This window comes from Lissotriton helveticus, chromosome 1_2 (genome assembly GCF_964261635.1).
Source record: "Lissotriton helveticus chromosome 1_2, aLisHel1.1, whole genome shotgun sequence".
Taxonomy (NCBI): Eukaryota; Metazoa; Chordata; class Amphibia; order Caudata; family Salamandridae; genus Lissotriton; species Lissotriton helveticus.
The window spans coordinates 327,035,099-327,062,246 of NC_136058.1; the positions used below are offsets into that span (position 1 = coordinate 327,035,099).

A 27,148-nucleotide genomic window follows, 5' to 3' on the forward strand; every position below is an offset into this window, starting at 1 on the left:
CTATTTAATTTCTCCTTAAAAGCTCTGCCTACGTGCAAGATGTACAAACTATCAGTGCAGTTGCAAGAAGGCTGGTCTGAAGAATCAGGCCATTTGCAAACGCAAAATGGCTTTTTCTGATGTATTAAATGGAAGGTATTCGAAAGGGGTGTTTGGGTGTACCTTCCAAATACCGAATTGTAGTGGTACGTAGAAATGTTTTTCCACCATAATTTGGCCCAAAACAATCATACTTCATCACCATCTTAGTGAGTGTGGTAACCAATCCTCAAATGATAAGGTGTCCCGTAAAAACCTCTTCCCCTTTAAGTATGTTTCAAAACAATCATTGTATGTAGAGGCATTGGTCCTATGTACCACTGCCTATTCAAATAAAATAACAATGAAACAAATAAATCTGTTTTTTAAATTATCCAGTTTTCCTTTAATAAATAATATTAAGGACTACTTCTCCTGTTCCACAGTTTCAAGGTTGTACTTTCTGGCACAACTTAGTATGATCCTCACACTCTTTCATGATGTACTGATATTTTGTCATTCTGATTTTTCTGAAAAGCTGGGGATATAGCTCAGTGGTAGAGCATTTGACTGCAAATCAAGAGGTCCCTGGTTCAAATCCTGGTGTCCCCTCACCCTATTTTGATTCTGTTGTTTGTAATTTGGACTTTTCATCAATTCCATTTGGATCATCTTTGACAGAGTCAGTGTTCCCTTTGATATTGCACTTTAATACCATGTTGGTGTTTCCTGCTCAAAGCCTGTGAGTAAATGCAGTTTTTAACACTCGGCTTGGTATTCCCTTTGGGAAATTTCTGAAACATCATTGATCAATTTTGGAATTCGGCTCTTCCTTTCACAGCACTAAACAAAGGGAATGGACTATGAAACCAATTGACAACTTTGTTATACTGTTTGGTGCTTTCTTGTATTGCACTGATGAAATGGCGTATAAAACTTGGCAGCGAAGCAGTCAATCTATTTCTCATTTCACCTGTGTCTTCAGTCTTACATATATTCCACCTCTTCTCTGTGCATGCAAAGTATGTGTTTGTTTGAAGCACTTCATTTTTGTGCAATGTAGGAACTATTTAATTTCTCCTTAAAAGCTCTGCCTACGTGCAAGATGTACGAACTATCATTGCAGTTGCAAGAAGGCTGGTATGAAGAATCAGGCCATTTGCAAACGCAAAATGGCTTTTTCTGATGTATTAAATGGAAGGTATTCGAAAGGGGTGTTTGGGTGTACCTTCCAAATACCGAATTGTAGTGGTACGTAGAAATGTTTTTCCACCATAATTTGGCCCAAAACAATCATACTTCATAACCATCTCCGTGATTGTGGTAACCAATCCTCAAATGATAAGGTGTCCCGTAAAAACCTCTTCCCCTTTAAGAATGTTTCAAAACAATCATTGTATGTAGAGGCATTGGTCCTATGTACAACTGCCTATTCAAATAAAATAACAATGAAACAAATAAATCTGTTTTTTAAATGATCCAGTTTTCCTTTAATAAATAATATTAAGGACTACTTCCCCTGTTCCACAGTTTCAAGGTTATACTTTCTGGCACAACTTAGTATGATCCTCACACTCTTTCATGATGTACTGATATTTTGTCATTCTGCTTTTACTGAAAAGCTGGGGATATAGCTCAGTGGTAGAGCATTTGACTGCAGATCAAAAGGTCTGTGGTTCAAATCCGGGTGTCCCCTAACCCTATTTTGATTCTGTTGTTTGTAATTTGGACTTTTCATCAATTCCATTTGGATCATCTCTGACAGAGTCAGTGTTCCCTTGGATATTGCACTTTAATAGCATTTCAGTGTTTCCTGCTCAAAGCCTGTGCGTAAATGCAGTTTTTAACACTCGGCTTGGTATTCCCTTTGGGAAATTTCTGAAACATCATTGATCAATTTTGGAATTCGGCTCTTCCTTTCACAGCACTAAACAAAGGGAATGGACTATGAAACCAATTGACAACTTTGTTATACTGTTTGGTGCTTTCTTGTATTGCACTGAAGAAATGGCGTATAAAACTTGGCAGTGAAGCAGTCAATCTATTTCTCATTTCACCTGTGTCTTCAGTCTTACATATATTCCACCTCTTCTCTGTGCATGCAAAGTATGTGTTTGTTTGAAGCACTACATTTTTATGCAACGTAGGAACTATTTAATTTCTCCTTAAAAGCTGTGCCTACGTGCAAGATGTACGAAATATCATTGTAGTTGCCAGAAGGCTGGTCTGAAGAATCAGGCCATTTGCAAACGCAAAATGGCTTTTTCTGATGTATTAGATAGAAGGTATTCGAAAGGGGTGTTTGGGTGTACCTTCCAAATACCGAATTGTAGTGGTACGTAGAAATGTTTTTCCACCATAATTTGTCCCAAAACAATCATACTTCATCACCATCTCCGTGATTGTGGTAACCAATCCTCAAATGATAAGGTGTCCCGTAAAAACCTCTTCCCCTTTAAGAATGTTTCAAAACAATCATTGTATGTAGAGGCATTGGTCCTATGTACCACTGCCTATTCAAATAAAATAACAATGAAACAAATAAATCTGTTTTTTAAAAGATCCAGTTTTCCTTTAATAAATAATATTAAGGACTACTTCTCCTGTTCCACAGTTTCAAGGTTGTACTTTCTGGCACAACTTAGTATGAGCCTCACACTCTTTCATGATGTACCGATATTTTGTCATTCTGAGTTTACTGAAAAGCTTGGTATATAGCTCAGTGGTAGAGCATTTGACTGCAGATCAAGTGGTCCGTGGTTCAAATCCGGGTGTCCCCTAACCCTATTTTGATTCTGTTGTTTGTAATTTGGACTTTTCATCAATTCCATTTGGATCATCTTTGACAGAGTCAGTGTTCCCTTGGATATTGCACTTTAATAGCATTTCAGTGTTTCCTGCTCAAAGCCTGTGAGTAAATGCAGTTTTTAACACTCGGCTTGGTATTCCCTTTGTGAAATTTCTGAAACATCATTGATCAATTTTGGAATTCGGCTCTTCCTTTCACAGCACTAAACAAAGGGAATGGACTATGAAACCAATTGACAACTTTGTTATACTGTTTGGTGCTTTCTTGTATTGCACTGAAGAAATGGCGTATAAAACTTGGCAGCGAAGCAGTCAATCTATTTCTCATTTCACCTGTGTCTTCAGTCTTACATATATTCAACCTCTTCTCTGTGCATGCAAAGTATGTGTTTGTTTGAAGCACTTCATTTTTATGCAACGTAGGAACTATTTAATTTCTCCTTAAAAGCTCTGCCTACGTGCAAGATGTACGAACTATCATTGTAGTTGCCAGAAGGCTGGTCTGAAGAATCAGGCCATTTGCAAACGCAAAATGGCTTTTTCTGATGTATTAGATAGAAGGTATTCGAAAGGGGTGTTTGGGTGTACCTTCCAAATACCGAATTGTAGTGGTACGTAGAAATGTTTTTCCACCATAATTTGGCCCAAAACAATCATACTTCATCACCATCTCAGTGAGTGTGGTAACCAATCCTCAAATGATAAGGTGTCCCGTAAAAACCTCTTCCCCTTGAAGTGTGTTTCAAAACAATCATTGTATGTAGAAGCATTGGTCCTATGTACCACTGCCTATTCAAATAAAATAACAATGAAACAAATAAATCTGTTTTTTAAATGATCCAGTTCTCCTTTAATAAATAATATTAAGGACTACTTCCCCTGTTCCATAGTTTCAAGGTTGTACTTTCTGGCACAACTTAGTAGGATCCTCACACTCTTTCATGATGTACTGATATTTTGTCATTCTGATTTTACTGAAAAGCTGGGGATATAGCTCTGTGATAGAGCATTCGACTGCAGATCAAGAGGTCCCTGGTTCAAATCCGGGTGTCCCCTCACCCTATTTTGATTCTGTTGTTTGTAATTGGGACTTTCCATCAATTCCATTTGGATCATCTTTGACAGAGTCAGTGTTCCCTTGGATATTGCACTTTAATGGCATTACAGTGTTTGCTTCTCAAAACCTGTGAGCAAATGCAGTTTTTAACACTCGGCTTGGTATTCCCTTTGGGAAATTTCTGAAACATCATTGATCAATTTTGGAATTCGGCTCTTCCTTTCACAGCACTAAACAAAGGGAATGGACTATGAAACCAATTGACAACTTTGTTATACTGTTTGGTGCTTTCTTGTATTGCACTGAAGAAATGGCGTATAAAACTTGGCAGCGAAGCAGTCAATCTATTTCTCATTTCACCTGTGTCTTCAGTCTTACATATATTCCACCTCTTCTCTGTGCATGCAAAGTATGTGTTTGTTTGAAACACTTCATTTTTGTGGAACATAGGAACTATTTAATTTCTCCTTAAAAGCTCTGCCTACGTGCAAGATGTACGAACTATCATTGCAGTTGCAAAAAGGCTGGTCTGAAGAATCAGGCCATTTGCAAACGCAAAATGGCTTTTTCTGATGTATTAAATGGAAGGTATTCGAAAGGGGTGTTTGGGTGTACCTTCCAAATACCGAATTGTAGTGGTACGTAGAAATGTTTTTCCACCATAATTTGGCCCAAAACAATCATACTTCATCACCATCTGAGTGAGTGTGGTAACCAATCCTCAAATGATAAGGTGTCCCGTAAAAACCTCTTCCCCTTTAAGTATGTTTCAAAACAATCATTGTATGTAGAGGCATTGGTCCTATGTACCACTGCCTATTCAAATAAAATAACAATGAAACAAATAAATCTGTTTTTTAAATTATCCAGTTTTCCTTTAATAAATAATATTAAGGACTACTTCTCCTGTTCCACAGTTTCAAGGTTGTACTTTCTGGCACAACTTAGTATGATCCTCACACTCTTTCATGATGTACTGATATTTTGTCATTCTGATTTTTCTGAAAAGCTGGGGATATAGCTCAGTGGTAGAGCATTTGACTGCAAATCAAGAGGTCCCTGGTTCAAATCCGGGTGTCCTCTCACCTTATTTTGATTCTGTTGTTTGTAATTTGGACTTTTCATCAATTCCATTTGGATCATCTTTGACAGAGTCAGTGTTCCCTTTGATATTGCACTTTAATACCATTTTGGTGTTTCCTGCTCAAAGCCTGTGAGTAAATGCAGTTTTTAACACTCGGCTTGGTATTCCCTTTGGGAAATTTCTGAAACATCATTGATCAATTTTGGAATTCGGCTCTTCCTTTCACAGCACTAAACAAAGGGAATGGACAATGAAACCAATTGACAACTTTGTTATACTGTTTGGTGCTTTCTTGTATTGCACTGATGAAATGGCGTATAAAACTTGGCAGCGAAGCAGTCAATCTATTTCTCATTTCACCTGTGTCTTCAGTCTTACATATATTCCACCTCTTCTCTGTGCATGCAAAGTATGTGTTTGTTTGAAGCACTTCATTTTTGTGCAATGTAGGAACTATTTAATTTCTCCTTAAAAGCTCTGCCTACATGCAAGATGTACGAACTATCATTGCAGTTGCAAGAAGGCTGGTATGAAGAATCAGGCCATTTGCAAACGCAAAATGGCTTTTTCTGATGTATTAAATGGAAGGTATTCGAAAGGGGTGTTTGGGTGTACCTTCCAAATACCGAATTGTAGTGGTACGTAGAAATGTTTTTCCACCATAATTTGGCCCAAAACAATCATACTTCATAACCATCTCCGTGATTGTGGTAACCAATCCTCAAATGATAAGGTGTCCCGTAAAAACCTCTTCCCCTTTAAGAATGTTTCAAAACAATCATTGTATGTAGAGGCATTGGTCCTATGTACAACTGCCTATTCAAATAAAATAACAATGAAACAAATAAATCTGTTTTTTAAATGATCCAGTTTTCCTTTAATAAATAATATTAAGGACTACTTCCCCTGTTCCACAGTTTCAAGGTTATACTTTCTGGCACAACTTAGTATGATCCTCACACTCTTTCATGATGTACTGATATTTTGTCAATCTGCTTTTACTGAAAAGCTGGGGATATAGCTCAGTGGTAAAGCATTTGACTGCAGATCAAAAGGTCCGTGGTTCAAATCCGGGTGTCCCCTAACCCTATTTTGATTCTGTTGTTTGTAATTTGGACTTTTCATCAATTCCATTTGGATCATCTCTGACAGAGTCAGTGTTCCCTTGGATATTGCACTTTAATAGCATTTCAGTGTTTCCTGCTCAAAGCCTGTGCGTAAATGCAGTTTTTAACACTCGGCTTGGTATTCCCTTTGGGAAATTTCTGAAACATCATTGATCAATTTTGGAATTCGGCTCTTCCTTTCACAGCACTAAACAAAGGGAATGGACTATGAAACCAATTGACAACTTTGTTATACTGTTTGGTGCTTTCTTGTATTGCACTGAAGAAATGGCGTATAAAACTTGGCAGCGAAGCAGTCAATCTATTTCTCATTTCACCTGTGTCTTCAGTCTTACATATATTCCACCTCTTCTCTGTGCATGCAAAGTATGTGTTTGTTTGAAGCACTTCATTTTTGTGCAATGTAGGAACTATTTAATTTCTCCTTAAAAGCTCTGCCTACGTGCAAGATGTACGAACTATCATTGCAGTTGCAAGAAGGCTGGTCTGAAGAATCAGGCCATTTGCAAACGCAAAATGGCTTTTTCTGATGTATTAAATGGAAGGTATTCGAAAGGGGTGTTTGGGTGTACCTTCCAAATACCGAATTGTAGTGGTACGTAGAAATGTTTTTCCACCATAATTTGGCCCAAAACAATCATACTTCATAACCATCTCCGTGATTGTGGTAACCAATCCTCAAATGATAAGGTGTCCCGTAAAAACCTCTTCCCCTTTAAGAATGTTTCAAAACAATCATTGTATGTAGAGGCATTGGTCCTATGTACCACTGCCTATTCAAATAAAATAATAATGAAACTAATAAATCTGTTTTTTAAATGATCCGGTTTTCCTTTAATAAATAATATTAAGGACTACTTCTCCTGTTCCACAGTTTCAAGGTTGTACTTTGTGGCACAACTTAGTATGGTCCTCACACTCTTTCATGATGTACTGATATTTTGTCATTCTGATTTTACTGAAAAGTTGGTGATATAGCTCAGTGGTAGAGCATTTGACTGCTGATCAAGAGGTCCCTGGTTCAAATCCAGGTGTCCCCTCACCCTATTTTGATTCTGTTGTTTGTAATTGGGACTTTTCATCAATTCCATTTGGATCATCTTTGACAGAGTCAGTGTTCCCTTGGATATTGCACTTAAATAGCATTTCAGTGTTTCCTGCTCAAAGCCTGTGAGTGAATGCAGTTTTTAACACTCAGCTTGGTATTCCCTTTGGGAAATTTCTGAAACATCATTGATCAATTTTGGAATTCGGTTTTTCCTTTCACAGCACTAAACAAAGGGAATGGACTATGAACCAATTGACAACTTTGTTATACTGTTTGGTGCTTTCTTGTATTGCACTGAAGAAATGGCGTATAAAACTTGGCAGCGAAGCAGTCAATCTATTTCTCATTTCACCTGTGTCTTCAGTCTTACATATATTCCACCTCTTCTCTGTGCATGTAAAGTATGTGTTTGTTTGAAGCACTTCATTTTTGTGCAACGTAGGAACTATTTAATTTCTCCTTAAAAGCTCTGCCTACGTGCAAGATGTACAAACTATCATTGCAGTTGCAAGAAGGCTGGTCTGAAGAATCAGGCCATTTGCAAACGCAAAATGGCTTTTTCTGATGTATTAAATGAAAGGTATTCGAAAGGGGTGTTTTGGGTGTACCTTCCAAATACCGAATTGTTGTGGTACGTAGAAATGTTTTTCCACCATAATTTGGCAAAAACAATCATACTTCATCACCATCTCCGTGATTGTGGTAACCAATCCTCAAATAATAAGGTGCCCCGTATAAACCTCTTCCCCTTTAAGAATGTTTCAAAACAATCATTGTATGTAGAAGCATTGGTCCTATGTACCACTGCCTATTCAAATAAAATAACAATGAAACAAATAAATCTGTTTTTTAAATGATCCAGTTTTCCTTTAATAAAAATTATTAAGGACTACTTCTCCTGTTCCACAGTTTCAAGGTTGTACTTTCTTGCACAACTTAGTATGATCCCCACACTCTTTCAATATGTACTGATATTTTGTCATTCTGATTTTACTGAAAAGCTGGGGATATAGCTCAGTGGTAGAGCATTTGACTGCAGATCAAGAGGTCCCTGGTTCAAATCCTGGTGTCCCCTCACCCTATTTTGATTCTGTTGTTTGTAATTAAGACTTTTCATCAATTCCATTTGGAACATCTTTGACAGAGTCATTGTTCCCTTGGATATTGCACTTTAATAGCATTTCAGTGTTTCCTGCTAAAAACCTGTGAGTAAATGCAGTTGTTAACACTCGGCTTGGTATTCCCTTTGGGGAATTTCTGAAACATCATTGATCAATTTTGGAATTCGGCTCTTCCTTTCACAGCACTAAACAAAGGGAATGGACTATGAAACCAATTGACAACTTTGTTATACTATTTGGTGCTTTCTTGTATTGCACTGAAGAAATGGCGTTTAAAACTTGGCAGCGAAGCAGTCAATCTATTTCTCATTTCACCTGTGTCTTCAGTCTTACATATATTCCACCTCTTCTCTGTGCATGCAAAGTATGTGTTTGTTTGAAACACTTCATTTTTGTGGAACATAGGAACTATTTAATTTCTCCTTAAAAGCTCTGCCTACGTGCAAGATGTACGAACTATCATTGCAGTTGCAAAAAGGCTGGTCTGAAGAATCAGGCCATTTGCAAACGCAAAATGGCTTTTTCTGATATATTAAATGGAAGGTATTCGAAAGGGGTGTTTGGGTGTACCTTCCAAATACCGAATTGTAGTGGTACGTAGAAATGTTTTTCCACCATAATTTGGCCCAAAACAATCATACTTCATCACCATCTGAGTGAGTGTGGTAACCAATCCTCAAATGATAAGGTGTCCCATAAAAACCTCTTCCCCTTTAAGTATGTTTCAAAACAATCATTGTATGTAGAGGCATTGGTCCTATGTACCACTGCCTATTCAAATAAAATAACAATGAAACAAATAAATCTGTTTTTTAAATTATCCAGTTTTCCTTTAATAAATAATATTAAGGACTACTTCTCCTGTTCCACAGTTTCAAGGTTGTACTTTCTGGCACAACTTAGTATGATCCTCACACTCTTTCATGATGTACTGATATTTTGTCATTCTGATTTTTCTGAAAAGCTGGGGATATAGCTCAGTGGTAGAGCATTTGACTGCAAATCAAGAGGTCCCTGGTTCAAATCCGGGTGTCCCCTCACCCTATTTTGATTCTGTTGTTTGTAATTTGGACTTTTCATCAATTCCATTTGGATCATCTTTGACAGAGTCAGTGTTCCCTTTGATATTGCACTTTAATACCATTTTGGTGTTTCCTGCTCAAAGCCTGTGAGTAAATGCAGTTTTTAACACTCGGCTTGGTATTCCCTTTGGGAAATTTCTGAAACATCATTGATCAATTTTGGAATTCGGCTCTTCCTTTCACAGCACTAAACAAAGGGAATGGACTATGAAACCAATTGACAACTTTGTTATACTGTTTGGTGCTTTCTTGTATTGCACTGATGAAATGGCGTATAAAACTTGGTAGCGAAGCAGTCAATCTATTTCTCATTTCACCTGTGTCTTCAGTCTTACATATATTCCACCTCTTCTCTGTGCATGCAAAGTATGTGTTTGTTTGAAGCACTTCATTTTTGTGCAATGTAGGAACTATTTAATTTCTCCTTAAAAGCTCTGCCTACGTGCAAGATGTACGAACTATCATTGCAGTTGCAAGAAGGCTGGTATGAAGAATCAGGCCATTTGCAAACGCAAAATGGCTTTTTCTGATGTATTAAATGGAAGGTATTCGAAAGGGGTGTTTGGGTGTACCTTCCAAATACCGAATTGTAGTGGTACGTAGAAATGTTTTTCCACCATAATTTGGCCCAAAACAATCATACTTCATAACCATCTCCGTGATTGTGGTAACCAATCCTCAAATGAAAAGGTGTCCTGTAAAAACCTCTTCCCCTTTAAGAATGTTTCAAAACAATCATTGTATGTAGAAGCATTGGTCCTATGTACAACTGCCTATTCAAATAAAATAACAATGAAACAAATAAATCTGTTTTTTAAATGATCCAGTTTTCCTTTAATAAATAATATTAAGGACTACATCCCCTGTTCCACAGTTTCAAGGTTATACTTTCTGGCACAACTTAGTATGATCCTCACACTCTTTCATGATGTACTGATATTTTGTCATTCTGCTTTTACTGAAAAGCTGGGGATATAGCTCAGTGGTAGAGCATTTGACTGCAGATCAAAAGGTCCGTGGTTCAAATCCAGGTGTCCCCTAACCCTATTTTGATTCTGTTGTTTGTAATTTGGACTTTTCATCAATTCCATTTGGATCATCTCTGACAGAGTCAGTGTTCCCTTGGATATTGCACTTTAATAGCATTTCAGTGTTTCCTGCTCAAAGCCTGTGCGTAAATGCAGTTTTTAACACTCGGCTTGGTATTCCCTTTGGGAAATTTCTGAAACATCATTGATCAATTTTGGAATTCGGCTCTTCCTTTCACAGCACTAAACAAAGGGAATGGACTATGAAACCAATTGACAACTTTGTTATACTGTTTGGTGCTTTCTTGTATTGCACTGAAGAAATGGCGTATAAAACTTGGCAGCGAAGCAGTCAATCTATTTCTCGTTTCACCTGTGTCTTCAGTCTTACATATATTCCACCTCTTCTCTGTGCATGCAAAGTATGTGTTTGTTTGAAGCACTTCATTTTTATGCAACGTAGGAACTATTTAATTTCTCCTTAAAAGCTGTGCCTACGTGCAAGATGTACGAAATATCATTGTAGTTGCCAGAAGGCTGGTCTGAAGAATCAGGCCATTTGCAAACGCAAAATGGCTTTTTCTGATGTATTAGATAGAAGGTATTCGAAAGGGGTGTTTGGGTGTACCTTCCAAATACCGAATTGTAGTGGTACGTAGAAATGTTTTTCCACCATAATTTGTCCCAAAACAATCATACTTCATCACCATCTCCGTGATTGTGGTAACCAATCCTCAAATGATAAGGTGTCCCGTAAAAACCTCTTCCCCTTTAAGAATGTTTCAAAACAATCATTGTATGTAGAGGCATTGGTCCTATGTACCACTGCCTATTCAAATAAAATAACAATGAAACAAATAAATCTGTTTTTTAAAAGATCCAGTTTTCCTTTAATAAATAATATTAAGGACTACTTCTCCTGTTCCACAGTTTCAAGGTTGTACTTTCTGGCACAACTTAGTATGATCCTCACACTCTTTCATGATGTACTGATATTTTGTCATTCTGATTTTTCTGAAAAGCTGGGGATATAGCTCAGTGGTAGAGCATTTGACTGCAGATCAAGAGGTCCCTGGTTCAAATCCGGGTGTCCCCTCACCCTATTTTGATTCTGTTGTTTGTAATTTGGACTTTTCATCAATTCCATTTGGATCATCTTTGACAGAGTCAGTGTTCCCTTTGATATTGCACTTTAATACCATTTTGGTGTTTCCTGCTCAAAGCCTGTGAGTAAATGCAGTTTTTAACACTCGGCTTCGTATTCCCTTTGGGAAATTTCTGAAACATCATTGATCAATTTTGGAATTCGGCTCTTCCTTTCACAGCACTAAACAAAGGGAATGGACTATGAAACCAATTGACAACTTTGTTATACTGTTTGGTGCTTTCTTGTATTGCACTGATGAAATGGCGTATAAAACTTGGCAGCGAAGCAGTCAATCTATTTCTCATTTCACCTGTGTCTTCAGTCTTACATATATTCCACCTCTTCTCTGTGCATGCAAAGTATGTGTTTGTTTGAAGCACTTCATTTTTGTGCAATGTAGGAACTATTTAATTTCTCCTTAAAAGCTCTGCCTACGTGCAAGATGTACGAACTATCATTGCAGTTGCAAGAAGGCTGGTCTGAAGAATCAGGCCATTTGCAAACGCAAAATGGCTTTTTCTGATGTATTAAATGGAAGGTATTCGAAAGGGGTGTTTGGGTGTACCTTCCAAATACCGAATTGTAGTGGTACGTAGAAATGTTTTTCCACCATAATTTGGCGCAAAACAATCATACTTCATAACCATCTCCGTGATTGTGGTAACCAATCCTCAAATGATAAGGTGTCCCGTAAAAACCTCTTCCCCTTTAAGAATGTTTCAAAACAATCATTGTGTAGAGGCATTGGTCCTATGTACCACTGCCTATTCAAATAAAATAACAATGAAACAAATAAATCTGTTTTTTAAATGATCCAGTTTTCCTTTAATAAATAATATTAAGGACTACTTCCCCTGTTCCACAGTTTCAAGGTTGTACTTTCTGGCACAACTTAGTATGATCCTCACACTCTTTCATGATGTACTGATATTTTGTCATTCTGATTGTACTGAAAAGCTGGGGATATAGCTCAGTGGTAGAGCATTTGACTGCAGATCATGAGGTCCGTGGTTCAAATCCGGGTGTCCCCTAACCCTATTTTGATTCTGTTGTTTGTAATTTGGACTTTTCATCAATTCCATTTGGATCATCTTTGACAGAGTCAGTGTTCCCTTGGATATTGCACTTTAATAGCATTTCAGTGTTTCCTGCTCAAAGCCTGTGAGTAAATGCAGTTTTTAACACTCGGCTTGGTATTCCCTTTGGGAAATTTCTGAAGCATCATTGATCAATTTTGGAATTCGGCTCTTCCTTTCACAGCACTAAACAAAGGGAATGGACTATGAAACCAATTGACAACTTTGTTATACTGTTTGGTGCTTTCTTGTATTGCACTGAAGAAATGGCGTATAAAACTTGGCAGCGAAGCAGTCAATCTATTTCTCATTTCACCTGTGTCTTCAGTGTTACATATCTTCCACCTCTTCTCTGTGCATGCAAAGTATGTGTTTGTTTGAAGCACTTCATTTTTGTGCAACGTAGGAACTATTTAATTTCTCCTTAAAAGCTCTGCCTACGTGCAAGATGTACGAACTATCATTGCAGTTGCAAGAAGGCTGGTCTGAAGAATCAGGCCATTTGCAAACGCAAAATGGCTTTTTCTGATGTATTAAATGGAAGGTATTCGAAAGGGGTGTTTTGGGTGTACCTTCCAAATACCGAATTGTAGTGGTACGTAGAAATGTTTTTCCACCATAATTTGGCCAAAACAATCATACTTCATCACCATCTCCGTGATTGTGGTAACCAATCCTCAAATGATAAGGTGTCCCATAAAAACCTCTTCCCCTTTAAGAATGTTTCAAAACAATCATGGTATGTAGAGGCATTGGTCCTATGTACCACTGCCTATTCAAATAAAATAACAATTAAACAAATAAATCTGTTTATTAAATGATCCAGTTTTCCTTTAATAAATAATATTAAGCACTACTTCTCCTGTTCCACAGTTTCAAGGTTGTACTTTCTGGCACAACTTAGTATGATCCTCACACTCTTTCATGATGTACTGATATTTTGTCATTCTGACTTTCCTGAAAAGCTGGGGATATAGCTCAGTGGTAGAGCATTTGACTGCAAATCAAGAGGTCCCTGTTTCAAATCCTGGTGTCCCCTCACCCTATTTTGATTCTGTTGTTTGTAATTGGGACTTTTCATCAATTCCATTTGGAACATCTTTGACAGAGTCAGTGTTCCCTTTGATATTGCACTTTATTAGCATTTCAGTGTTTCCTGCTCAAAGCCTGTGAGTAGATGCAGTTTTTAACACTCGGCTTGGTATTCCCTTTGGGAAATTTCTGAAACATCATTGATCAATTTTGGAATTCGGCTCTTCCTTTCACAGCACTAAACAAAGGGAATGGACTATGAAACCAATTGACAACTTTGTTATACTGTTTGGTGCTTTCTTGTATTGCACTGAAGAAATGGCGTATAAAACTTGGCAGCGAAGCAGTCAATCTATTTCTCATTTCACCTGTGTCTTCAGTCTTACATTTATTCCACCTCTTCTCTGTGCATCCAAAGTATGTCTTTGTTTGAAGCACTTCATTTTTGTGCAACGTAGGAACTATTTAATTTCTCCTTAAAAGCTCTGCCTACGTGCAAGATGTACGAACTATCATTGCAGTTGCAAGAAGGCTGGTCTGAAGAATCAGGCCATTTGCAAACGCAAAATGCCTTTTTCTGATGTATTAAATGGAAGGCATTCGAAAGGGGTGTTTGGGTGTACCTTCCAAAAACCGAAATGTAGTGGTACGTAGAAATGTTTTTCCACCATAATTTGGCCCATAACAATCATACTTCATCACCATCTCCGTGATTGTGGTAACCAATCCTCAAATGATAAGGTGTCCCGTAAAAACCTCTTCCCCTTTAAGAATTTTTCAAAACAATCATTGTATGTAGAGGCATTGGTCCTATGTACCACTGCCTATTCAAATAAAATAATAATGAAACAAATAAATCTGTTTTTTAAATGATCCAGTTTTCCTTTAATAAATAATATTAAGGACTACTTCTCCTGTTCCACAGTTTCAAGGTTGTACTTTCTGGCACAACTTAGTATGATCCTCACACTCTTTCATGATGTACTGATATTTTGTCATTCTGATTTTCCTGAAAAGCTGGGGATATAGCTCAGTGGTAGAGAATTTGACTGCAGCTCAAGAGGTCCCTGGTTCAAATCTGGGTGTCCCCTCACTCTATTTTTATTCTGTTGTTTGTAATTGGGACTTTTCATCAATTCTATTTGGATCATCTTTGACAGAGTCAGTGTTCCCTTGGATATTGCACTTAAATAGCATTTCAGTGTTTCCTTATCAAAGCCTGTGAGTGAATGCAGTTTTTAACACTCGGCTTGGTATTCCCTTTGGGAAATTTCTGAAACATCATTAATCAATTTTGGAATTCGGCTCTTCCTTTCACAGCACTAAACAAAGGGAATGGACTATGAAACCAATTGACAACTTTGTTATACTGTTTGGTGCTTTCTTGTATTGCACTGAAGAAATGGCGTATAAAACTTGGCAGCGAAGCAGTCAATCTATTTCTCATTTCACCTGTGTCTTCAGTCTTACATATATTCCACCTCTTCTCTGTGCATGCAAAGTATGTGTTTGTTTGAAGCACTTCATTTTTGTGCAACGTAGGAACTATTTAATTTCTCCTTAAAAGCTCTGCCTACGTGCAAGATGTACGAACTATCACTGCAGTTGCAAGAAGGCTGGTCTGAAGAATCAGGCCATTTGCAAACACAAATTGGCTTTTTCTGATGTATTAAATGGAAGGTATTCGAAAGGGGTGTTTGGGTGTACCTTCCAAATACCGAATTGTAGTGGTACGTAGAAATGTTTTTCCACCATAATTTGGCCCAAAACAATCATACTACATCACCATCTCCGTGATTGTGGTAACCAATCCTCAAATGATAAGGTGTCCCGTAAAAACCTCTTCCCCTTTAAGAATGTTTCAAAACAATCATTGTATGTAGAGGCATTGGTCCTATGTACCACTGCCTATTCAAATAAAATAATAGTGAAACAAATAAATCTGTTTTTTAAATGATCCAGTTTTCCTTTAATAAATAATATTAAGGACTACTTCTCCTGTTCCACAGTTTCAAGGTTGTACTTTCTGGCATAACTTAGTATGATCCTCACACTCTTTCATGATGTACTGATATTTTGTCATTCTAACTTTGCTGAAAACCTGCGGATATAGCTCAGTGGTAGAGCATTTGACTGCAGATCAAGAGGTCCCTGGTTCAAATCCAGGTGTCCCCTCACCCTATTTTGATTCTGTTGTTTGTAATTGGGACTTTTCATCAATTCCATTTGGAACATCTTTGACAGAGTCAGTGTTCCTTTGGATATTGCACTTTAATAGCATTTCAGTGTTTCCTGCTCAAAGCCTGTGAGTAGATGCAGTTTTTAACACTCGGCTTGGTATTCCCTTTGGGAAATTTCTGAAACATCATTGATCAATTTTGGAATTCGGCTCTTCCTTTCACAGCACTAAACAAAGGGAATGGACTATGAAACCAATTGACAACTTTGTTATACTGTTTGGTGCTTTCTTGTATTGCACTGAAGAAATGGCGTATAAAACTTGGCAGCGAAGCAGTCAATCTATTTCTCATTTCACCTGTGTCTTCAGTCTTACATATATTCCACCTCTTCTCTGTGCATGCAAAGTATGTGTTTGTTTGAAGCACTTCATTTTTGTGCAACGTAGGAACTATTTAATTTCTCCTTAAAAGCTCTGCCTACGTGCAAGATGTACGAACTATCACTGCAGTTGCAAGAAGGCTGGTCTGAAGAATCAGGCCATTTGCAAACACAAATTGGCTTTTTCTGATGTATTAAATGGAAGGTATTCGAAAGGGGTGTTTGGGTGTACCTTCCAAATACCGAATTGTAGTGGTACGTAGAAATGTTTTTCCACCATAATTTGGCCCAAAACAATCATACTTCATCACCATCTGAGTGAGTGTGGTAACCAATCCTCAAATGATAAGGTGTCCCGTAAAAACCTCTTCCCCTTTAAGTATGTTTCAAAACAATCATTGTATGTAGAGGCATTGGTCCTATGTACCACTGCCTATTCAAATAAAATAACAATGAAACAAATAAATCTGTTTTTTAAATTATCCAGTTTTCCTTTAATAAATAATATTAAGGACTACTTCTCCTGTTCCACAGTTTCAAGGTTGTACTTTCTGGCACAACTTAGTATGATCCTCACACTCTTTCATGATGTACTGATATTTTGTCATTCTGATTTTTCTGAAAAGCTGGGGATATAGCTCAGTGGTAGAGCATTTGACTGCAAATCAAGAGGTCCCTGGTTCAAATCCGGGTGTCCCCTCACCCTATTTTGATTCTGTTGTTTGTAATTTGGACTTTTCATCAATTCCATTTGGATCATCTTTGACAGAGTCAGTGTTCCCTTTGATATTGCACTTTAATACCATTTTGGTGTTTCCTGCTCAAAGCCTGTGAGTAAATGCAGTTTTTAACACTCGGCTTGGTATTCCCTTTGGGAAATTTCTGAAACATCATTGATCAATTTTGGAATTCGGCTCTTCCTTTCACAGCACTAAACAAAGGGAATGGACTATGAAACCAATTGACAACTTTGTTATACTGTTTGGTGCTTTCTTGTATTGCACTGATGAAATGGCGTATAAAACTTGGTAGCGAAGCAGTCAATCTATTTCTCATTTCACCTGTGTCTTCAGTCTTACATATATTCCACCTCTTCTCTGTGCATGCAAAGTATGTGTTTGTTTGAAGCACTTCATTTTTGTGCAATGTAGGAACTATTTAATTTCTCCTTAAAAGCTCTGCCTACGTGCAAGATGTACGAACTATCATTGCAGTTGCAAGAAGGCTGGTATGAAGAATCAGGCCATTTGCAAACGCAAAATGGCTTTTTCTGATGTATTAAATGGAAGGTATTCGAAAGGGGTGTTTGGGTGTACCTTCCAAATACCGAATTGTAGTGGTACGTAGAAATGTTTTTCCACCATAATTTGGCCCAAAACAATCATACTTCATAACCATCTCCGTGATTGTGGTAACCAATCCTCAAATGAAAAGGTGTCCTGTAAAAACCTCTTCCCCTTTAAGAATGTTTCAAAACAATCATTGTATGTAGAAGCATTGGTCCTATGTACAACTGCCTATTCAAATAAAATAACAATGAAACAAATAAATCTGTTTTTTAAATGATCCAGTTTTCCTTTAATAAATAATATTAAGGACTACTTCCCCTGTTCCACAGTTTCAAGGTTATACTTTCTGGCACAACTTAGTATGATCCTCACACTCTTTCATGATGTACTGATATTTTGTCATTCTGCTTTTACTGAAAAGCTGGGGATATAGCTCAGTGGTAGAGCATTTGACTGCAGATCAAAAGGTCCGTGGTTCAAATCCAGGTGTCCCCTAACCCTATTTTGATTCTGTTGTTTGTAATTTGGACTTTTCATCAATTCCATTTGGATCATCTCTGACAGAGTCAGTGTTCCCTTGGATATTGCACTTTAATAGCATTTCAGTGTTTCCTGCTCAAAGCCTGTGCGTAAATGCAGTTTTTAACACTCGGCTTGGTATTCCCTTTGGGAAATTTCTGAAACATCATTGATCAATTTTGGAATTCGGCTCTTCCTTTCACAGCACTAAACAAAGGGAATGGACTATGAAACCAATTGACAACTTTGTTATACTGTTTGGTGCTTTCTTGTATTGCACTGAAGAAATGGCGTATAAAACTTGGCAGCGAAGCAGTCAATCTATTTCTCGTTTCACCTGTGTCTTCAGTCTTACATATATTCCACCTCTTCTCTGTGCATGCAAAGTATGTGTTTGTTTGAAGCACTTCATTTTTATGCAACGTAGGAACTATTTAATTTCTCCTTAAAAGCTGTGCCTACGTGCAAGATGTACGAAATATCATTGTAGTTGCCAGAAGGCTGGTCTGAAGAATCAGGCCATTTGCAAACGCAAAATGGCTTTTTCTGATGTATTAGATAGAAGGTATTCGAAAGGGGTGTTTGGGTGTACCTTCCAAATACCGAATTGTAGTGGTACGTAGAAATGTTTTTCCACCATAATTTGTCCCAAAACAATCATACTTCATCACCATCTCCGTGATTGTGGTAACCAATCCTCAAATGATAAGGTGTCCCGTAAAAACCTCTTCCCCTTTAAGAATGTTTCAAAACAATCATTGTATGTAGAGGCATTGGTCCTATGTACCACTGCCTATTCAAATAAAATAACAATGAAACAAATAAATCTGTTTTTTAAAAGATCCAGTTTTCCTTTAATAAATAATATTAAGGACTACTTCTCCTGTTCCACAGTTTCAAGGTTGTACTTTCTGGCACAACTTAGTATGATCCTCACACTCTTTCATGATGTACTGATATTTTGTCATTCTGATTTTTCTGAAAAGCTGGGGATATAGCTCAGTGGTAGAGCATTTGACTGCAGATCAAGAGGTCCCTGGTTCAAATCCGGGTGTCCCCTCACCCTATTTTGATTCTGTTGTTTGTAATTTGGACTTTTCATCAATTCCATTTGGATCATCTTTGACAGAGTCAGTGTTCCCTTTGATATTGCACTTTAATACCATTTTGGTGTTTCCTGCTCAAAGCCTGTGAGTAAATGCAGTTTTTAACACTCGGCTTCGTATTCCCTTTGGGAAATTTCTGAAACATCATTGATCAATTTTGGAATTCGGCTCTTCCTTTCACAGCACTAAACAAAGGGAATGGACTATGAAACCAATTGACAACTTTGTTATACTGTTTGGTGCTTTCTTGTATTGCACTGATGAAATGGCGTATAAAACTTGGCAGCGAAGCAGTCAATCTATTTCTCATTTCACCTGTGTCTTCAGTCTTACATATATTCCACCTCTTCTCTGTGCATGCAAAGTATGTGTTTGTTTGAAGCACTTCATTTTTGTGCAATGTAGGAACTATTTAATTTCTCCTTAAAAGCTCTGCCTACGTGCAAGATGTACGAACTATCATTGCAGTTGCAAGAAGGCTGGTCTGAAGAATCAGGCCATTTGCAAACGCAAAATGGCTTTTTCTGATGTATTAAATGGAAGGTATTCGAAAGGGGTGTTTGGGTGTACCTTCCAAATACCGAATTGTAGTGGTACGTAGAAATGTTTTTCCACCATAATTTGGCGCAAAACAATCATACTTCATAACCATCTCCGTGATTGTGGTAACCAATCCTCAAATGATAAGGTGTCCCGTAAAAACCTCTTCCCCTTTAAGAATGTTTCAAAACAATCATTGTGTAGAGGCATTGGTCCTATGTACCACTGCCTATTCAAATAAAATAACAATGAAACAAATAAATCTGTTTTTTAAATGATCCAGTTTTCCTTTAATAAATAATATTAAGGACTACTTCCCCTGTTCCACAGTTTCAAGGTTGTACTTTCTGGCACAACTTAGTATGATCCTCACACTCTTTCATGATGTACTGATATTTTGTCATTCTGATTGTACTGAAAAGCTGGGGATATAGCTCAGTGGTAGAGCATTTGACTGCAGATCATGAGGTCCGTGGTTCAAATCCGGGTGTCCCCTAACCCTATTTTGATTCTGTTGTTTGTAATTTGGACTTTTCATCAATTCCATTTGGATCATCTTTGACAGAGTCAGTGTTCCCTTGGATATTGCACTTTAATAGCATTTCAGTGTTTCCTGCTCAAAGCCTGTGAGTAAATGCAGTTTTTAACACTCGGCTTGGTATTCCCTTTGGGAAATTTCTGAAGCATCATTGATCAATTTTGGAATTCGGCTCTTCCTTTCACAGCACTAAACAAAGGGAATGGACTATGAAACCAATTGACAACTTTGTTATACTGTTTGGTGCTTTCTTGTATTGCACTGAAGAAATGGCGTATAAAACTTGGCAGCGAAGCAGTCAATCTATTTCTCATTTCACCTGTGTCTTCAGTCTTACATATATTCCACCTCTTCTCTGTGCATGCAAAGTATGTGTTTGTTTGAAGCACTTCATTTTTGTGCAACGTAGGAACTATTTAATTTCTCCTTAAAAGCTCTGCCTACGTGCAAGATGTACGAACTATCATTGCAGTTGCAAGAAGGCTGGTCTGAAGAATCAGGCCATTTGCAAACGCAAAATGGCTTTTTCTGATGTATTAAATGGAAGGTATTCGAAAGGGGTGTTTTGGGTGTACCTTCCAAATACCGAATTGTAGTGGTACGTAGAAATGTTTTTCCACCATAATTTGGCCAAAACAATCATACTTCATCACCATCTCCGTGATTGTGGTAACCAATCCTCAAATGATAAGGTGTCCCATAAAAACCTCTTCCCCTTTAAGAATGTTTCAAAACAATCATGGTATGTAGAGGCATTGGTCCTATGTACCACTGCCTATTCAAATAAAATAACAATTAAACAAATAAATCTGTTTATTAAATGATCCAGTTTTCCTTTAATAAATAATATTAAGCACTACTTCTCCTGTTCCACAGTTTCAAGGTTGTACTTTCTGGCACAACTTAGTATGATCCTCACACTCTTTCATGATGTACTGATATTTTGTCATTCTGACTTTCCTGAAAAGCTGGGGATATAGCTCAGTGGTAGAGCATTTGACTGCAAATCAAGAGGTCCCTGTTTCAAATCCTGGTGTCCCCTCACCCTATTTTGATTCTGTTGTTTGTAATTGGGACTTTTCATCAATTCCATTTGGAACATCTTTGACAGAGTCAGTGTTCCCTTTGATATTGCACTTTATTAGCATTTCAGTGTTTCCTGCTCAAAGCCTGTGAGTAGATGCAGTTTTTAACACTCGGCTTGGTATTCCCTTTGGGAAATTTCTGAAACATCATTGATCAATTTTGGAATTCGGCTCTTCCTTTCACAGCACTAAACAAAGGGAATGGACTATGAAACCAATTGACAACTTTGTTATACTGTTTGGTGCTTTCTTGTATTGCACTGAAGAAATGGCGTATAAAACTTGGCAGCGAAGCAGTCAATCTATTTCTCATTTCACCTGTGTCTTCAGTCTTACATTTATTCCACCTCTTCTCTGTGCATCCAAAGTATGTCTTTGTTTGAAGCACTTCATTTTTGTGCAACGTAGGAACTATTTAATTTCTCCTTAAAAGCTCTGCCTACGTGCAAGATGTACGAACTATCATTGCAGTTGCAAGAAGGCTGGTCTGAAGAATCAGGCCATTTGCAAACGCAAAATGCCTTTTTCTGATGTATTAAATGGAAGGCATTCGAAAGGGGTGTTTGGGTGTACCTTCCAAAAACCGAAATGTAGTGGTACGTAGAAATGTTTTTCCACCATAATTTGGCCCATAACAATCATACTTCATCACCATCTCCGTGATTGTGGTAACCAATCCTCAAATGATAAGGTGTCCCGTAAAAACCTCTTCCCCTTTAAGAATTTTTCAAAACAATCATTGTATGTAGAGGCATTGGTCCTATGTACCACTGCCTATTCAAATAAAATAATAATGAAACAAATAAATCTGTTTTTTAAATGATCCAGTTTTCCTTTAATAAATAATATTAAGGACTACTTCTCCTGTTCCACAGTTTCAAGGTTGTACTTTCTGGCACAACTTAGTATGATCCTCACACTCTTTCATGATGTACTGATATTTTGTCATTCTGATTTTCCTGAAAAGCTGGGGATATAGCTCAGTGGTAGAGAATTTGACTGCAGCTCAAGAGGTCCCTGGTTCAAATCTGGGTGTCCCCTCACTCTATTTTTATTCTGTTGTTTGTAATTGGGACTTTTCATCAATTCTATTTGGATCATCTTTGACAGAGTCAGTGTTCCCTTGGATATTGCACTTAAATAGCATTTCAGTGTTTCCTTATCAAAGCCTGTGAGTGAATGCAGTTTTTAACACTCGGCTTGGTATTCCCTTTGGGAAATTTCTGAAACATCATTAATCAATTTTGGAATTCGGCTCTTCCTTTCACAGCACTAAACAAAGGGAATGGACTATGAAACCAATTGACAACTTTGTTATACTGTTTGGTGCTTTCTTGTATTGCACTGAAGAAATGGCGTATAAAACTTGGCAGCGAAGCAGTCAATCTATTTCTCATTTCACCTGTGTCTTCAGTCTTACATATATTCCACCTCTTCTCTGTGCATGCAAAGTATGTGTTTGTTTGAAGCACTTCATTTTTGTGCAACGTAGGAACTATTTAATTTCTCCTTAAAAGCTCTGCCTACGTGCAAGATGTACGAACTATCACTGCAGTTGCAAGAAGGCTGGTCTGAAGAATCAGGCCATTTGCAAACACAAATTGGCTTTTTCTGATGTATTAAATGGAAGGTATTCGAAAGGGGTGTTTGGGTGTACCTTCCAAATACCGAATTGTAGTGGTACGTAGAAATGTTTTTCCACCATAATTTGGCCCAAAACAATCATACTACATCACCATCTCCGTGATTGTGGTAACCAATCCTCAAATGATAAGGTGTCCCGTAAAAACCTCTTCCCCTTTAAGAATGTTTCAAAACAATCATTGTATGTAGAGGCATTGGTCCTATGTACCACTGCCTATTCAAATAAAATAATAGTGAAACAAATAAATCTGTTTTTTAAATGATCCAGTTTTCCTTTAATAAATAATATTAAGGACTACTTCTCCTGTTCCACAGTTTCAAGGTTGTACTTTCTGGCATAACTTAGTATGATCCTCACACTCTTTCATGATGTACTGATATTTTGTCATTCTAACTTTGCTGAAAACCTGCGGATATAGCTCAGTGGTAGAGCATTTGACTGCAGATCAAGAGGTCCCTGGTTCAAATCCAGGTGTCCCCTCACCCTATTTTGATTCTGTTGTTTGTAATTGGGACTTTTCATCAATTCCATTTGGAACATCTTTGACAGAGTCAGTGTTCCTTTGGATATTGCACTTTAATAGCATTTCAGTGTTTCCTGCTCAAAGCCTGTGAGTAGATGCAGTTTTTAACACTCGGCTTGGTATTCCCTTTGGGAAATTTCTGAAACATCATTGATCAATTTTGGAATTCGGCTCTTCCTTTCACAGCACTAAACAAAGGGAATGGACTATGAAACCAATTGACAACTTTGTTATACTGTTTGGTGCTTTCTTGTATTGCACTGAAGAAATGGCGTATAAAACTTGGCAGCGAAGCAGTCAATCTATTTCTCATTTCACCTGTGTCTTCAGTCTTACATATATTCCACCTCTTCTCTGTGCATGCAAAGTATGTGTTTGTTTGAAGCACTTCATTTTTGTGCAACGTAGGAACTATTTAATTTCTCCTTAAAAGCTCTGCCTACGTGCAAGATGTACGAACTATCACTGCAGTTGCAAGAAGGCTGGTCTGAAGAATCAGGCCATTTGCAAACACAAATTGGCTTTTTCTGATGTATTAAATGGAAGGTATTCAAAAGGGGTGTTTGGGTGTACCTTCCAAATACCGAATTGTAGTGGTACGTAGAAATGTTTTTCCACCATAATTTGGCCCAAAACAATCATACTTCATCACCATCTCCGTGATTGTGGTAACCAATCCTCAAATGATAAGGTGTCCCGTAAAAAGCTCTTCCCCTTTAAGAATGTTTCAAAACAATCATTGTATGTAGAGGCATTGGTCCTATGTACCACTGCCTATTCAAATAAAATAATAATGAAACAAATAAATCTGTTTTTTAAAAGATCCAGTTTTCCTTTAATAAATAATATTAAGGACTACTTCTCCTGTTCCACAGTTTCAAGGTTATACTTTCTGCACAACTTCTGGCACAACTTAGTATGATCCTCACACTCTTTCATGATGTACTGATATTTTGTCATTCTGATTTTACTGAAAAGCTGGGGTTATAGCTCAGTGGTAGAGCATTTGACTGCAGATCAAGAGGTCCCTGGTTCAAATCCGGGTATCCCCTTACCCTATTTTGATTCTGTTGTTTGTAATTGGGACTTTTCATCAATTCCTTTTGGAACATCTTTGACAGAGTCAGTGTTCCCTTGGATATTGCACTTTAATAGCATTTCAGTGTTTCCTGCTCAAAGCCTGTGAGTAAATGCAGTTTTTAACACTCGGCTTGGTATTCCCTTTGGGAACTTTCTGAAACATCATTGATCAATTTTGGAATTCGGCTCTTCCTTTCACTGCACTAAACTAAGGGGATGGACTACGAAACCAATTGACAACTTTGTTATACTGTTTGGTGCTTTCTTGTATTGCACTGAAGAAATGGCGTAAAAAACTTGGCAGCAAAGCAGTCAATCTATTTCTCATTTCACCTGTGTCTTCAGTCTTACATATATTCCACCTCTTCTCTGTGCATGCAAAGTATGTGTTTGTTTGAAGCACTTCATTGTTGTGCAACGTAGGAACTATTTAATTTCTCCTTAAAAGCTCTGCCTACGTGCAAGATGTACGAACTATCATTGCAGTTGCAAGAAGGCTGGTCTGTAGAATCAGGCCATTTGCAAACGCAAAATGGCTTTTTCTGATGTATTAAATGGAAGGTATTCGAAAGGGGTGTTTTGGGTGTACCTTCCAAATACCGAATTGTAGAGGTACGTAGAAATGTTTTTCCACCATAATTTGGCCAAAACAATCATACTTCATCACCATCTCCGTGATTGTGGTAACCAATCCTCAAATGATAAGGTTTCCCGTAAAAACCTCTTCCCCCTTAAGATTGTTTCAAAACAATCATTGTATGTAGAGGCATTGGTCCTATGTACCACTGCCTATTCAAATAAAATAATAATGAAACAAATACATCTGTTTTTTAAATGATCCAGTTTTCCTTTTATTAAATAATATTAAGGACTACTTCTCCTGTTCCACAGTTTCAAGGTTGTACTTTCTGGCACAACTTAGTATGATCCTCACACTCTTTCATGATGTACTGATATTTTGACATTCTGATTTTCCTGAAAAGCTGGGGATATAGCTCAGTGGTAGAGAATTTGACTGCAGCTCAAGAGGTCCCTGGTTCAAATCCGGGTGTCCCCTCACTCTATTTTGATTCTGTTGTTTGTAATTGGGACTTTTCATCAATTCTATTTGGATCATCTTTGACAGAGTCAGTGTTCCCTTGGATATTGCACTTAAATAGCATTTCAGTGTTTCCTTATCAAAGCCTGTGAGTGAATGCAGTTTTTAACACTCGGCTTGGTATTCCCTTTGGGAAATTTCTGAAACATCATTGATCAATTTTGGAATTCGGCTCTTCCTTTCACAGCACTAAACAAAGGGAATGGACTATGAAACCAATTGACAACTTTGTTATACTGTTTGGTGCTTTCTTGTATTGCACTGAAGAAATGGTGTATAAAACTTGGCAGCGAAGCAGTCAATCTATTTCTCATTTCACCTGTGTCTTCAGTCTTACATATATTCCACCTCTTCTCTGTGCATGCAAAGTATGTGTTTGTTTGAAGCACTTCATTTTTGTGCAACGTAGGAACTATTTAATTTCTCCTTAAAAGCTCTGCCTACGTGCAAGATGTACGAACTATCATTGCAGTTGCAAGAAGGCTGGTCTGAAGAATCAGGCCATTTGCAAACGCAAAATGGCTTTTTCTGATGTATTAAATGGAAGGTATTTGAAAGGGGTGTTTTGGGTGTACCTTCCAAATACCGAATTGTAGTGGTACGTAGAAATGTTTTTCCACCATAATTTGGCCAAAACAATCATACTTCATCACCATCTCCGTGATTGTGGTAACCAATCCTCAAATGATAAGGTGTCCGTATAAACCTCTTCCCCTTTAAGAATGTTTCAAAACAATCATTGTATGTAGAGGCATTGGCCCTATGTACCACTGCCTATTCAAATAAAATAACAATAAAACAAATAAATCTGTTTTTTAAATGATCCAGTTTTCCTTTAATAAATAATATTAAGGACTACTTCTCCTGTTCCACAGTTTCAAGGTTGTACTTTCTGGAATAACTTAGTATGATCCTCACACTCTTTCATGATCTACTGATATTTTGTCATTCTGATTTTGCTGCCAAGCTGGGGATATAGCTCAGTGATAGAGCATTTGACTGCAGATCAAGAGGTCCCTGGTTCAAATCTGGGTGTCCCCTCACACTATTTTGATTCTGTTGTTTGTAATTGGGACTTTCCATCAATTCCATTTGGATCATCTTTGACAGAGTCAGTGTTCCCTTGGATATTGCACTTTAATGGCATTACAGTGTTTGCTTCTCAAAACCTGTGAGTAAATGCAGTTTTTAACACTCGGCTTGGTATTCCCTTTGGGAAATTTCTGAAACATCATTGATCAATTTTGGAATTTGGCTCTTCCTTTCACAGCACTAAACAAAGGGAATGGACTATGAAACCAATTGACAACTTTGTTATACTGTTTGGTGCTTTCTTGTATTGCACTGAAGAAATGGCGTATAAAACTTGGCAGCGAAGCAGTCAATCTATTTCTCATTTCACCTGTGTCTTCAGTCTTACATATATTCCACCTCTTCTCTGTGCATCCAAAGTATGTGTTTGTTTGAAGCACTTCATTTTTGTGCAACGTAGGAACTATTTAATTTCTCCTTAAAAGCTCTGCCTACGTGCAAGATG

The 27,148-nt window shown here is 37.6% G+C and overlaps 12 non-coding genes across 12 annotated transcripts; all 12 read left to right on the plus strand.

Moving 5' to 3' along the window:
* Positions 1 to 558: 558 nt before the first annotated feature.
* Positions 559 to 630, plus strand: TRNAC-GCA (transfer RNA cysteine (anticodon GCA)). The gene has a single exon. It is a non-coding gene; the product is annotated as a tRNA-Cys (tRNA).
* A 4,264-nt stretch (positions 631 to 4,894) lies between these two features.
* TRNAC-GCA (transfer RNA cysteine (anticodon GCA)) lies at positions 4,895 to 4,966 on the plus strand. Its single transcript has one exon. It is a non-coding gene; the product is annotated as a tRNA-Cys (tRNA).
* Positions 4,967 to 7,062: 2,096 nt separating this feature from the next.
* TRNAS-GCU (transfer RNA serine (anticodon GCU)) lies at positions 7,063 to 7,134 on the plus strand. Its single transcript has one exon. It is a non-coding gene; the product is annotated as a tRNA-Ser (tRNA).
* Positions 7,135 to 8,145: 1,011 nt separating this feature from the next.
* Positions 8,146 to 8,217, plus strand: TRNAC-GCA (transfer RNA cysteine (anticodon GCA)). Its single transcript has one exon. It is a non-coding gene; the product is annotated as a tRNA-Cys (tRNA).
* A 1,012-nt stretch (positions 8,218 to 9,229) lies between these two features.
* Positions 9,230 to 9,301, plus strand: TRNAC-GCA (transfer RNA cysteine (anticodon GCA)). Its single transcript has one exon. It is a non-coding gene; the product is annotated as a tRNA-Cys (tRNA).
* Positions 9,302 to 10,313: 1,012 nt separating this feature from the next.
* TRNAC-GCA (transfer RNA cysteine (anticodon GCA)) lies at positions 10,314 to 10,385 on the plus strand. Its single transcript has one exon. It is a non-coding gene; the product is annotated as a tRNA-Cys (tRNA).
* Positions 10,386 to 11,397: 1,012 nt separating this feature from the next.
* On the plus strand, positions 11,398 to 11,469 carry TRNAC-GCA (transfer RNA cysteine (anticodon GCA)). Its single transcript has one exon. It is a non-coding gene; the product is annotated as a tRNA-Cys (tRNA).
* Positions 11,470 to 16,815: 5,346 nt separating this feature from the next.
* On the plus strand, positions 16,816 to 16,887 carry TRNAC-GCA (transfer RNA cysteine (anticodon GCA)). The gene has a single exon. It is a non-coding gene; the product is annotated as a tRNA-Cys (tRNA).
* Positions 16,888 to 17,899: 1,012 nt separating this feature from the next.
* On the plus strand, positions 17,900 to 17,971 carry TRNAC-GCA (transfer RNA cysteine (anticodon GCA)). The gene has a single exon. It is a non-coding gene; the product is annotated as a tRNA-Cys (tRNA).
* A 1,012-nt stretch (positions 17,972 to 18,983) lies between these two features.
* TRNAC-GCA (transfer RNA cysteine (anticodon GCA)) lies at positions 18,984 to 19,055 on the plus strand. The gene has a single exon. It is a non-coding gene; the product is annotated as a tRNA-Cys (tRNA).
* Positions 19,056 to 23,317: 4,262 nt separating this feature from the next.
* Positions 23,318 to 23,389, plus strand: TRNAC-GCA (transfer RNA cysteine (anticodon GCA)). The gene has a single exon. It is a non-coding gene; the product is annotated as a tRNA-Cys (tRNA).
* Positions 23,390 to 24,412: 1,023 nt separating this feature from the next.
* On the plus strand, positions 24,413 to 24,484 carry TRNAC-GCA (transfer RNA cysteine (anticodon GCA)). The gene has a single exon. It is a non-coding gene; the product is annotated as a tRNA-Cys (tRNA).
* The last annotated feature ends 2,664 nt before the right edge of the window (positions 24,485 to 27,148 follow it).